Below are 15,118 nucleotides of genomic sequence, written 5' to 3'. Positions count from 1 at the left end.
TTTCAGCAATAATACAGTTACTTCTGTTCACGTATGTATTTTACAATGTTTAGTTCTCGGAACCGTGGTTTTTATGTGACATGAAAACGTCTAACTTGCAAAGGGATTGCTTATTCTATGTTAAGAAGAATTTTCTGAATAACATTCTAATATAAGATTTGTGTTTATTCCATCGCTTAGTTCACTTACCAATCTTAACTTTGAATATGGTGGACAATTCAATTGGTTGCATTTAATATCATTTTAACGATACAGTTTAACTTTACATTGCAGTTACTGTTGGGGTAATATTCAATGTGCATCTTCGCACAAGAAACAATATTGTGATTCTGCATTACAAATGAATGGCCTCAATGGCAAGTCCAACCACTGCGGGCGTCAATTACCAGCTTTCAAGGCAAGATAAACACCTGTTTGAGCCGGGTCAGGCGAGGCGACTCCGCTATAGCACTTCAGGCGAGAGGACGTTCGTTTTGCCATTTTCTTTATAAATAAACCAGTTTCATCACAGGTGAAAACCTGGTGTGGGATGTAGCCTCCACTTTCTATTAAATTCATTAATTACAGTCAGCCTGAAGGAAACTTGTCCAGATTGTGTCCCAGAGACTTTGATGGGTTTGAAGGAGCAGTCAAGGTGGTTGATTAAATCGTTTCCATGAGCGAGTATGGTCGACGATGCTAGTGCTGGGGAAGAACTCGCCACAGAAGAGCTTGTTGCAGGGTGAACAGAAGAAGCCCATATATGAGAACCATTCATCATGGGAGGAGGTTACTATTCCTAGCGCTGTTATAAAGAATATGTAGTTAGTGTTGCATGCATTTATTGAGAAGCACCACCCTACCAAAGTTGTAGCCAACAGATAAATATTTTTAGTGACAATGCTATGTCACTTCGGAAAATTTCTGCAACAAAGAAAAAGAGAATTTTTAGATCAATTTTTTTGTGCACAAAGCAGATGATAAATCGGGAGACGAACCACATAAAAAAGTGCATGAAACCACCAAATCAGACAACACGTTTTTGTGGAAGCGGATTCTTCTCAGCAGTAGTCTCCTCCTCCTCAACCGCCACCCCTACTATGAATGAAAAGGACAAGGAGAAGGAGTACGAAAAGAAGCTGAAGGAGGAGTGGGAGGGAGTAAAGGATAGAACAGAGATGGGTGTGGAGGAGGAATGGGGATGGTTCAAGGAGGGAGTCTTAAAGTGTGCAAGGATGGTGTGTGGAACAAGAAGGACAGGGGGAAATAGAAGAAAGGGTAGTGAATGGTGGGATGAGGAAACAAAGAAGGTTGTAGAAGAGAAGAAGCGAGCATTCACAGATTGGTTACAAAAGAGGACAGGGGAGTCATATGAGACGTACAAAGAAAAGAAAAGAGAAGTAAAGCAAAAGGTAAAGGAGGCAAAGAGGAGAGCAGATGTGAAATGGGGTAGGAGTATGACAGAAAATTTTGAAAGTAATAAAAAGATGTTTTGGAAAGAAATTAAGAGAGGAAGAGGAGGCGAATCAAGTAGGGAAGAAAAGGTAAAAGGTACAGATGGAGAGATGATAATGGAAGAGATGGCAGTGAGGGGAAGATGGGCAGAATATTTTAGGGAGTTGCTGAATGTGAAGGAGGATAGGGAAGGAAAGATAGCTGCAGTGGGAAATGCGAAGAAAATGAGAGTGAGGAGTGAGGAGAATGGAGGAGAAATAAGGAAGGATGAGGTGAAGGCAGTTGTAAAGATGATGAAAGCAGGTAAGGCACCTGGTCTGGATGGATGTCATGCAGAATGTCTGAAAAAGGGAGGTTCAGTGATGGTGGACTGGTTGGTGAGGTTATTTAATGTTTGCTGGAGAGAGGGTAGAGTACCGGAGGACTGGAGTAGTGCCTGTATAGTTCCTCTTTACAAGGGAAAAGGGGACAAGTGTGAATGTAGTAGTTTCAGAGGGATTAGCCTGTTGAGTGTAGTAGGGAAGGCTTATGGGAGGATCTTAATTGAGAGGATTAGGAAAGGAACAGAAGGAGTAATTGGTGAGGAACAGTGTGGATTTAGGACGGGTAGAGGTTGTGTAGATCAGATCTTTGTGGTAAGACAGATATGTGAGAAAGCTATAGGAAAGGGGAAGGATGTTTTTTGGGCTTTTATGGATCTGGAAAAGGCTCATGATAGGGTAGACAGAAAGGCACTGTGGGAGGTTATGCAGATTTATGGGATAGGAGGAAAGCTTTTGGGAGCTGTCAAGAGTTTTTATGAGAGTAGTAGAGCATGTGTTAGGATTATAAATGGAGAGAGTGAGTGGTTTGAAGTAAAGGTGGGACTTCGTCAAGGATGCGTTATGTCGCCCTGGCTGTTCAACTTATACATGGATGGGGTGGTGCGAGAGGTGAATGCTAGGGTAGTGAGTCAGGGATTGGAGATGGTTAAAGAAAATGGTGAAAAGTGGGAGGTGAGCCAGCTGTTGTTTGCGGACGACACTGCGCTTGTGGCAGGGTCAGAGGAGGGATTGAGGAAGCTGGTGGCAGAGTTTGGTAGAGTATGTGATAGAAGAAAGCTAAAGATAAATGTGGGTAAAAGTAAGGTGATGAGATGTACAAGGGGTGAAAGTGGCAGTAGACTGGAAGTGAACATTAAGGGAGAGCGACTGGAAGAAGTGGATGGTTTTAGATACTTGGGTGCAAGTGTAGCAGGAAAAGGTGGAGTGAAGGTGGAGGTAGAATGTAGATTGAGAGAAGCGAGTAAATGCCTTGGTGGTTTAAAGAGTGTAATGAGGAATAGACATTTGGGAATGGATGCGAAGAGGAGACTGTATGAAGGAGTGATTGTGCCAACAGCACTGTATGGGGCAGAAACGTGGAACATAAGAGAAGAAGAGAGAAGGAGTTTGAATGTGTTTGAGATGAGGTGTCTGAGAAGTATGGTGGGGGTTACTAGGCTGGATAGAGTGAGAAATGAGGAGGTGAGGAGGAGAACAGGGGTGGAAAAGGATTTGGGAGATAGGGTTGATGAAAGAATATTAGGATGGTTTGGACACATGGAAAGAATGAGTGAAGAAAGACTAGTAAAAGAGGTATGGAAGGCAGATGTGGAGGGAGTGAACATGAGGGGACGTCCTAGGATGAGGTGGATGGATGGGGTGAAGGGGGCTTTGGGGAAGAGGGGAATGTCTGTTGAGGAAGGAAGGGAGAGGACGGAAGACAGAGGTGAGTGGAGAATGGTTGTATATGGATGATGTTGTGATTGCATGAGGAGAAATGGGCGGGGGGTGGGGGTGGGGTAGTATGTGTGAGTAAATTTTGACGCAGCCCGGAGGGATTTCTCCCCGTCCTCGCCTTATATGCAAAGGGGGACGGAGAGGGGGGGTCGCCGATTAAATGAAGCGGCCTTGCTGTGGATGTGCTGTGTCTTGCGACACTGCTTCTGACCCAGGGCGGTGGGCAGGGTGCAGGGATGACCCGTCATCCAGGATTGATTGATTGATTGATTATAAGCGTTCAATCTGGTGTCGTAACTACTAGGTTATTGACACCGAAAGTAAACTCAATATATATTAACTACTGGATAAAATAAAATATGTCCTATATATTAAAATCAGATCAAGTTAGAGAAACCAACATCTTCAATGAAATTGAAAAGAGTGTCTTCGTCCAAGTCTTTTCCCAAAATGAAACTCAAATTAAAACTCCCAGCCCTGTCCCTGTTAAAATGTCTCTCTCTCTGTTCCACCAAGCTAGGACATTCGACCAGCAAATGTCTAACCGTTAGTGGCACCAAACAATCGCTGCAAAAAGGCTGGTAGTTACCACTCATTAAAAAGCCATGAGAGAAGTTCGTGTGTCCAATTCGGAGGCGACACACTGACACTTCTCTTCTACGACAGCTGGATAAATATATCCATGGATTAACAGATTCTGTGATTTCTCTCATCTTATTAAATTCAATCAAAGACCATGAGAATTGCCAGGAAGATTTTATTGCATTCTTAATTTCAGGCTGATAGTCGGTATCTGGAAGGGCCTTGTTAATAGGATGTTTTAATGATCCTTCTTTGGCTAACCTGTCAGCCTCCTCGTTGCCTATTATACCGACATGGGACGGAACCCAACAGAACCTAATTAATTTTCTTTTACGACTTAGTAAAAACATCCATTCTAAAATTTCTGAAACTAATGGATGGGTAGGATTATAAGAACTTAAGGCTTCCAAAACACTCTTAGAATCGCTAAAAATTGTGAAACTAAAACCAGCATGGTTTACTATTCTTTTTAAAGCCATTAGAATTCCATGCAGCTCAGCTGTAAAAATTGAAGCAGAGCTAGGCAATGCTCCACTGCAATTAAAACTGGGAAAAACAACTCCAAATCCAACACCAGCATTGGATTTGGAGCCATCTGTATATATACAAACTGAATTTCTGTGATCTTCAAAGTGGGTGAGAAATATCTGTTTGATCACAGGCTCCGGTATTCCAGTCTTAGATACTTCTAAGCAGCTGCAGTGATCTACATGTGGTAGCCTCCAAGGAGGAAATGCTGAATGCTTTACTGGAAGAACTTGAAATTGGGGTAAACCTAATTCTTCTAAAACATGTCTTACTCTAAGTCCAAAGGGAAGTGGACATGAAGATTTATTATTAAAATTATTAAAATTGCCATTAAAAATAATTTTAAAACTTAAGGAGTTAGGAAGTCTTTGAACTCTAGTCCAGTACTTAATCATCTGGGACTGCCTCATTAAAACTAGGGGTAATTCCCCAGCATCAACAAGGAGACTTGGAATTGGTGAGGACTTGAATGCTCCTGTAGCAATCCTCACCCCAGCATGATGAACAGCATTCAGTCTCTCTAGCTTTGTGCTTCTTGCTGACGAGTATATTTCAGATCCATATAAAAGTTTGGGTAAAACCAGTGCCTTATGCAACTGAAGTAGGTGCTTACGATCAGCCCCCCATTTGGTACAGGAAATAACTTTGAGAACATCCAAAACTTTCATGCATTTTATCTTAAGGTTTTTAATATGCGGCTCCCAAGATAGTTTTGGATCAAATAGCAGACCCAAAAATTTTTGCCTCCTCCACGCATGAAATTCTCTGACCATATAGGTATAAATCTGGGTCAGGATGGTGACCTCTAATGCGGCAGAAATGCATCACTACTGTTTTTGATGGTGAAAAACGAAATCCATGCTCAGAGGCCCATCTAGCTACTTTATCAATTGTCAACTGTAGTTTCCGCTCTGCTACAGACATTCTAGATGCTGCAAATGACAAGGACAAATCGTCAACAAAAAGCGTAAACATTACTTCAGGCGGAATAACGGAAGCAATACCATTGATACTAAGGGCAAACAGGGTTACGCTTAACACACTACCCTGAGGAACTCCTTCTTCTTGTACCGTTAATTTGGATAGAGTATTACCTACTCTAACTTTAAAAAGACTATTTTTTTAAAAAAGCTTTGATAAAAAGTGGCAATTCACCTCTCAACCCAATGTGGTGAAGAACTTTTAAAATGCCATACCTCCAAGCAGTATCATATGCCTTTTCAAGATCAAAAAAGACAGTGATATGATGCTGCTTGGATAAAAAAGCATTGCAGATCGAATCTTCCAATCGAATCAGTACATCAGTACAAGAGTGCATTCTACGGAATCCACACTGAGCAGAAGAGATCACCCCTCTCCGTTCTAGAAACCAAACCAACCTGGCATTGACCATCTTCTCCATTAATTTACAGAGACAAGATGTCAATGCAATCGGTCGATAACTCGAAGGGATGGAGGAATCTTTACCAGGCTTGAGGAAGGGTAAAATTAAAGCTATTTCCCAAACATCAGGAAAATCGCTATCCTTAAAAATTCTATTTAAAACATCCAAGATAAAAACTTTAGTATTATATGATGAGTTCTTTATCATATCATATATAATTTCGTCAAGTCCAGGAGAAGAGTTTTTACTTTTAGATAAGGCTGATAAGAATTCTTTCATGGAAAAGGGTATATTGTATGATTCACTTACATTAGCAGTGAAATCAAGACAACGAGCTTCCTCATTTGAGCGTAATTGATAATACGGTGAGTCAGGGTTTTTGCTAGATACTTTGGCAAAATGCCTTGCAAAAGCTTCACTTACAGTATATTGATCTGATACAAATAATCCGTTAATTTTCAAAACAGGAGGAGGGGAAGGTTTGAATTTCCCAGCTATCTTCTTGATCTTGGCCCAAACCAACGTCATTGGAGTTTTCCATGTGATACTAGAGAGAAACAGTATCCAACATTCTCTGCGAGCTTTCTTTATATGCCATCTAAATTGGGCTCGGGCTTTCTTGAAGCATATAAGGTAAACGGTGCACCTATGCCTACGATATCTGGTGAAAGCAGCCCTCATTGCTTTATGTCTTATAGTACACTGTATATTCCACCAGGGAACAGGCTTCCGACGAAATTTTCCACTGGTCTTGGGAATTGAATGATTTGCTGCATTTATTAAAATACTATTCAAATAAGAAATAGCTTCACTAACTGTTGGCAAGTCATTTACATCTGCCTCTATATTCCTTAGTTCTTTAAAAAGAGGCCAATCTGCCCTATCAGTACACCAACGGGGAGCTCTAGCAACAGGTACTGGATTCCCATTTGAAATGATGATTGGGAAATGATCACTTCCAAAGAGATCATCAAGCACATCCCACTCAAAATCCATGAAAGCATTAGGACTTGCAAGGGATAGGTCAATGCAAGAAAAGGTCCCTGTTTGGATATGAAAATGAGTAGGTTTATTGGTATTAAGAACAGTAAGATCTATATTCTCAATGATTTGCTGAAGCTGTTCCCCTTTTGCATTTGATGTCACATCACCCCAAGACTGGTGCCTACTATTCATATCTCCCAAAATTAAAAACGGTTGGGGGAGCTGATTGTATAAACTAGTAAAGTCACTACTAGAAAATTCTCTATTAGGCGAGAGATAGAGAGAGCAAATGTTATATACTCTAGTTATATTAATCTGAATTGCTACTGCTTCCAAAGGAGTATTCAAGGGTAATATTTTATGAGGAATATCATTTCTGACAAGAAGAGCGCTTCCACCATGGCTTCCTTGTAAAGGGTTGATAGGAGAGTGATGCATAAAGTACTCTCTAGGACTAAATATTTGGTTTTCTCCAAACATGGTCTCTTGTAAGGCTATGCATATTGGTGAATGAGAATATATTAGATGTTTAAGCTCTTCATATTTAGCTCTATACCCTTGACAATTCCACTGCAAAATGGCAGAGAGTTTATCTTATTTTATTTGGAAGACTCTTTAGTCTTCCTTGGACCAGGATTTTTTACATTTTGATCTTTTTCTGGTGCCTTCTTGTTCTTAATTGGCACCTTTATGTTCCGCCTTGAGTTACTTAATGTTCTTTGTTCTTTAGGAACTTTTACCACAGATTTTGGTATGACTTCAGTATTCCCAGCTGAGACAGATGACTTCTCACCCTGGACCACTGTGCCATCCAAGGTAGGTTTGTTAGATAAAACTGAAGTCTTAGGCTGAGCTAGAGCACAACCTAGGGCAGAATTATTGGCCTGCACTGGAGCGCAAGCCATTATAGAAGTCTCAGCTTGCTCCGGAGGGCAAACCGAGACAGAAGCTCCAGACCGCACAGGAACGGTAGCCGGAGCAGAAGTCCCAGCCTGCTCCAGATCACATGCCGAGACAGAAGTCCCAGCCCGGACCGGGGATGAGGACGGGACAGGGGTCCCAGCAAGCACCAAAGCACTTGCTGAGACTGAAGTCTCCACCTGAGATACAGGACAGGTAGAGACTAGGGAATGTTTGGAGGATTTGGGATCCTCCAAATCCATTTCATCATCCAACAAGTTAAACGTATTTTTAAGACAGATTTTTGATGAAAGAGATTCTTCTCTTTCATCACTCAAGCGTCTCTACATAAGTCTATTATTTGCAGGAGTAATTTCGGAGTTTTTAGGAATGGTCAATTTTGAATTAAGGCTCTTCTCATGTGTAGATACGTCATCTGATGTGTTGGGCATTCTATTATTCAAGGGCTTATACTTATTAATGATGGAGGAGAAACTTACCCCTGGTCGAATGAACATAGCGTTTACTCGTTGTCTAGCCTCTTTAAAGCTCAAGTGTTCTTTTGCTCTTAGTATCTGAACTTCTTTTTCAAAAGTAAATTTATCACATTTCTTTGAGCTTGCGGGGTGATCTTCACCACAGTTGATGCAGTGTGGAGAATTAGAGCATTCACCATGAGCTTCTAAACCACAATTTTCACAGACTGCATTTTCACCTTTAATTGTTCTCCTACAAGTCCCAATCACATGACCAAATTTTTGGCAATAGAAGCACCTTCGACATGATGGAATATATGGTCTAACATTCAGTCGAAGCCACGCAGCCATTATCATGTTAGGTAGCTTCAGGAGATCAAATGTTAGAACGTACGTGGGCAAGGGTGTTAATACACCACCTATGTTCTTCTTCATTTGTTTCACATCTACTACTCCCTGGTCTTTTAGCTCCATTTGGATTTTTTCTTCAGAATATCTAAGTAATTCTGTAGATCTTATCACGCCTTTAACTTGGTTCAGTCTCTTATTGTATAAACAATCTATTTCTTGACCATCTAGCGACGAGATATTTTGGACTTTATTGCTATCATCAGGTGATGCAACTTCTACCAGTAAACTGCCATCATTCATGTAAGAAATCTTTGGTTCGATGCTACATTTCATCTTGATTTCGCGATTGACAGAAAACATGTCAAGGTCCCTCATTTGTTGTCCTTCTCTCATTTTCAGAATCAAAAACTTGGCATAGTTGTTGGGTTCAAATTTTCCTGGCGTTATCTCAATTTTTCCTGAATTGCCTTTCCCTGTCCTCCTGATCCTAGACCTAGTGTCAGTATCTGATAGAGTAGGGAAATAAGGCTCTAATGTCATAACATTAGAGGTCTTGGAAGAGTCTAAAACTGTGTCCCTATTCAAGCCAGAGTCGTCAACAGAAGGGGGGGTATTGTTCTCCATAAGAACGGGTTTTCAAATATTCGACCAAGTAGCCTTCCACCCACCAAAAATCCCATGATTCGGAGCCCAACAAGGGAGGGATGTGGCTTGTCATGTCATGTAACCATCCCTAGAAGCTACTACCCGGCTATACACATGATCCCCAGCACCTAAGGCGTCCTCAGTCCGTCGAGATCGGACCCAGTGCTGGGAACCATGTTTGACATAAGACTTTCCCCTCGCTCGCGCACGTCAGGTACTCAAATTCTAAGGGTGGAGAGGCATGTCAGTCCTCTCCACCCTCCAACAAATCCAAAGAGCAGTCCAAGCCATAGTCGAAAAGGGAGCAGAAGTCGTACACCGTAAATCAATTCAGAAAGAAGAAGAGGAGAGAAGGAATAAAAATTAGGAGAAAGAGGTAAAAGGTCCTAACAAAATTAGTTGAGCAAGCAACTGAAGTCCAAAAATAAAGCATCAGACTCCAGTTGCTTGCCCCTAAGCCCCTCCACTGCGGCAAAGAGTTAGGAATTGGAGGGGCCGTCATCCAGGAGGTGCTCAGATGAGAGGAAGGGTGGGAGGGGTGTGGAGTGTATTTGGGGATGTAATGGGTGGGAGTGTTTTTGTGCCTTTCCCTTTTTGGCTACCTCCCTTGGAAGGGGGAAAAAGCCTTGGTATATGTATGTATGTATGTTTATTTTTTTCTATAATTAATGTTACATGTAATTTATGAGCATTCTAAACAAAAATACACATGAAAAATACCAAGTCTCTGACTCTGGAACAGAATATTTGTATTTACATTAATTTCAGTAGGAAATTTGGTTTAGACTCACGACCAATTAGGTTTGCAACCAGAGTCCAGGATAGGGTGGCCAGACGTCCTCCTTTGGGCCGGACAGACCTCCTTTTGAGCACTTTGTCCTCCATCCGGCGCAAACTCACGCCGGACGTGCATTTGTCGTCCTTTCTTGGGGTGTGACAAAAATAAATTAATAAACAAATAAATAAATAAAAATGAATAAATAAATAGAAATGAATAAATATATATATATATATATATATATATATATATATATATATATATATATATATATGAATAAATAGATAACCCTAGGTATACAATAATGCCGTACAATTTAATTATGTGACAGTACCCAGGCCAAGGTCAACGTCGGAACTCGGCAGCCGAAGTAGACAGGAACTGCACAGGACCAATGATGTGAACGTGTGATTGCATGATTCACATCTCATACATTGGGCTGCAGTCCTGAAGTGACCACGGTGCAGTGTGGTCTGGCAATTAATTTATGAGGTTAAGGAGTCGGAAAATGCCGAAAAGAAAGACTTTGTTTAACTCTGACTGGGCCAAAGAGTTTGGCAATCAAGGTGAGGATACATCTAGTTTTTGTTTGTGTTGTAACTTATTAAGACATGCAGGGTTTTTTTTTCGGTTTCATTAGAAGTGAAAAATAGTATTCATTTTCAGTTTTATTATTATTATTATTATTATATATATATATATATATATATATATATATATATATATATATTATATATATATATATATATATATATATAAAACTGTATATTATAATCATCGATATGTAGTGTCCTTTTTGAAATTTAGAAATGGCCACCCTAGTCCAGGAACTTATTAAGTTCACGAATTGAAATTCCACGACATATACATTTATATATATATATATATATATATATATATATATATATATATATATATATATATATATACTACTACTACTATAAAGTAATGTCGTAGCACATTGATGAAATAAACTTTTTATCCCACAGTCGGAGAAAAGAAGACACTAATGTCGAACGTTCTGTATATTTCGATCACTAACTGTGACCCTCTTCAGCAGAATGAATACATAGTGGAAGGCATATGCTTATATACAAAAATGTGAGGTGACCTGAGCTTGTTCCTATTCTCACCTCACATTTTTGTATATAAGCATATGCCTTCCACTATGTATTCATTCTGCTGAAGAGGGTCACAGTTAGTGATCGAAATATACAGAACGTTCGACATTAGTGTCTTCTTTTCTCCGACTGTGTGATAATTTTTTTATATATATATGTTGGTATATAGAAGAAGCATAGAGCGAAACCGGTCAGGAATAAACTCAGTAACTCGGAACTAGACCCGTGACTTCTTTTTCCACCTTCATTAATATATATATATATATATATATATATATATATATATATATATATATTCGGAAGAAAGTACATTGGACTAGTCCTTTGAAGTTTATTCTGGGGTTCGTCTTCAGGGTAATACAGTGGTAGCAAAAGGAAATCTATATAAAAGGGGGTCTCCCTCGTACACTGGGTTAGGTAACCCCGGTAACCGTTACATTCCAGAAAAATACAAAAGTTACACATCACAAAGATTGAGCATAGTATAACCCGAAAATAACTCCAAATGGACCCCATATCACATAATTCACACATCAACACTAGTATCATAAATAGCATGGCAAATGAAATCTTACACTAAAATATGTAAACCTGCCTAACAATAATGCGAAGTTCCAATACGATTTAGCTAAAGTCGCCCGTAATGCGAAAGATCAAAAATAAAAAATTGTAACATAAAAATATGCAATACAACAATTAAACGAACCCAAAGAGAGTAAATAAGAAAAATATAAGAAAGGTAGATGAGTGACGTACCAAGATGGACAAAAAGTCCATATGCCAGGATGCACAGCAATATATCCAATAAAATGAAGTTGACTACACAGCGTGTAATAACCACACGTCTTGGGAAAAATCCCACAAAACGTAATCAACTGAACCGCTGACTCAGAGTAAACATAGGTAAGATGGCAATTATATACCCCCCCCCCCCCCCGTCACTACTTCCTGATGGACATAACGTATCCTAAAATAAGCTCACGTCAGAAGACGGAATCCCATAAATTGAAAATAATAATCATGTGTACAGCTAACACAGACCTAATTGATTTAATGAAATTACGGTACTCTCAAACAAATGCACGGGTTAACTCATCCCCCGAAATACATAACACATTAGCCATAGAAAGGACATAAAGAGAGCACGAGGAAATAGAAGAATGGCTAGCCGCAGGTGGACCGAGTGTCCACACCACTGATCTAGATATAACTGGATCACGGATCGCTGTCGAGATTATGAGGTCGGCGGCAGTCATGATGTTAGTACCAAAACAAAGTCGCGCCACGCGATCACTGATCTGATACAATTACAGTTCTCGGCAGCTTTCGCTCCCATATACATATTCAACGATCATTTTACAATGCCAACTTGTGCTGCATTCAACTGCACCAACCGGAGAAAAGGTGGATGTGAGCAGTCCTTCCACTCGTAAGTAAATTAAAGTTTTATTACCCAAAACATCCCGATACCCATCAACAAATGATGAGGCCATCAGGAGCCATAAAATGTTGCCCACCAACTGTTTTGTTAAGTGTTGTCATGTTAATGCTTTGTATTTATTATCGTAAGAAATAGAGATCTAGCAGCAACCCATTTGTCACGAATGTAATCGTGGCAATAGCAGGATAGATATTTATCATTTAAAAATATCTTATAAGGCTCAAACGCTGTCCAGAGCTGTGTAGGTGTATAGAACCAGTTGTTCTTCCTGATTACATGTGTAGGCTTTATCTATATTGTGAAGTGTGAGGACTTCATATTAGATGGGCTGAATTACTATTCGGGGCCCGTTCAAAAATTATGTAACGTTTTTTCTGGTGAAATTCGACACCCCCCACCTCATGTAACATTGCGTAACACTGGGTGTTACATCTCCCTGTATTACATAACACTGATTACAACTAATTACAACTCGGCACCCCCATCAAGTGTAGGCCAGATCCGCCAAACACCCCTCCCCCTTGACTTCTCACCAAAACATACTCATTTTTATTTGTCCTGTGTGAAATTGTTTACGATTGCATCAAAGAATGAAACATGATATGATGTTTTTGGATTTTTTTGCTCGATATTTATTGCTCGATCTGTTAAGGATATGCTATTTCAGTGCATAATTTATGACATAAATTAATAAATGAATATAAATAACCATTATTAGCGTTGCGTAGCGCTGTTGAAAACACCCCGACATCCTCGTAACGCATCGCATCTACCATGCACCCCCCCCCCCCAGCGTTACATACTCTTTGAATGGCCCCTTACATGTTCACCACTTTAATGCTATATTTTACTATTTGAAACAATTTAGATCATAGATATGACAATTTCTCTATCTTTCCACATGTTCGACACAACCCCGGATTCTAACCACATCGTCAATTTGATCAAGTATATCGTCACGTGCTTCTGCAAAATCAGGCTCCATCATATCTCCAAATTATATTCTCAAAAAGTAACCGGTGTCAAAGTGAGGAAGGAGTTATCAAAACTTGTTTTATTCAAGCACCAATAACGATAAGCAGTACAGTAATCAAATGTTATAGGGATATTTATTCCGTTAAATGCTAGTATAGATATATTATTATCCCTATAATATTTTGACTATATATCATTATCCCATTTGTTGTCTGTGTAACATTCCCTTGAAGTTATAATATATACTGGAATTATAATTTGTCAGTGCCAACTCATCCATATACATGCACAAGTTTATGTATATAAATGGTTATTTCTGCTAGAGGTAATAAATATCAATATATTGTTTTATTGTGATGATGCTATTTTGATATACACCTTGTATATGTATGTACGTACGTATGTATGTATGTATGTATATGGAGGGCCCAGCAGCGACGAATTGTGTGGCCATTATATACCCAATCATGCTTGGATCACAGGCCACGAGAGTAACACGACAGCTCCCATGACACTGATCTAAAAATGGTGTTATAATGACCGGCGGAGCAGTTCACACTAGCTGTTTTGGTACTTCCATTATGGCGGCCATGTCCCGCCTGCCGGCCTCACTCCTGGGGCAGCCCACGGCCCGTATACGATATCCAGGTGTTATATAGATCAGTGGTCCACACGCCAGAATGCCCCGCGAAACATTCATTGATCAAATCTAGTAATTACAACATATCAAAGAAATAAACGTGCGTGTGTGTGTAAAAGAGAGGAACAGTTTACTGTATGATATGTGGAGTTGAAAGCAACAGCATTTTTGAAGTTATTTAACTTTTTCTGGTATCCTCAATATCTCTGTTGGCATTCTTTTCTTGAATTGAGTGTGCATAAACTAAATTAAAGTAATCGTCCATTTATTCAATGAAACGTTGAATAAATGGAAATTATGCTAATCTAGTTAATGCACTCCCAATTGAAGGAAAAAATGCCATCAGAGATATTGTGAATTCCATAAAAGGTTAAGTAACTGCAAAAATGATGTCACTTTTAAGGGAACGTCACCAGCGATCATTCGAAAAATTCGGGTACATGAGCGATTTTAGGTAAACATTTCAAAAGAATCTCTATGGTGGTGGCAACACTCATACAAAGTTTACAACTGTATTTCGTTCCTATTTTTTAAACAGCATAAAATAGATAAGATATTAGCAACCTTTGGCAACCCCATTGCATTAAAAATATTCTGTATATTAAAATAGCGTCAACATTTCTATAGCTATTGCTACAGAATTGTGTTTATGGAGGTATTTGGCAACTCCTCCCACCAGCATACCCCACAAGTACAGTAGACAGGGCACCAGTACTCTTGAATAGGTCAAAGTAAGGTGACGTCGCTCCTGGCGCTCTCACCGTACGCAACAATTTTGATTCTTCGCCCTGTATTGTTGCTGTGGTCATGGAAAAATTAACAAGAGAGTGAAGCGGCAGAATAGAGAAAGGGCCTGTAAATCCCTGAAATATAAACAAGGAAAAAGAAAGAGGAGAAAAGTAGAGCAGCTGCACCCAGCACTCCGCAAGCATCTACTAGCCACGCCCACTTTAAACCTCCTCCACCCACGCCACACCCTCACCTCATCAGCAAAGGGTAAATTACAGATTTGCTATACATCACAACCATCAAACAAATGGTCGCGAAAATTTAAATCCCCCGTCCTGTAAAGTTTATGTTTTTGTTATTTCTGTTGTAATATCTTCGGTTATTCTTTAT

The sequence above is a fragment of the Oratosquilla oratoria genome, chromosome 30 (assembly GCF_046742065.1).
Source record: "Oratosquilla oratoria isolate Oo_2021 chromosome 30, ASM4674206v1, whole genome shotgun sequence".
NCBI classification, from domain to species: Eukaryota; Metazoa; Arthropoda; class Malacostraca; order Stomatopoda; family Squillidae; genus Oratosquilla; species Oratosquilla oratoria.
The sequence above is the reverse complement of the archived record's forward strand: the minus strand, read 5'-3'. Positions refer to the sequence as shown.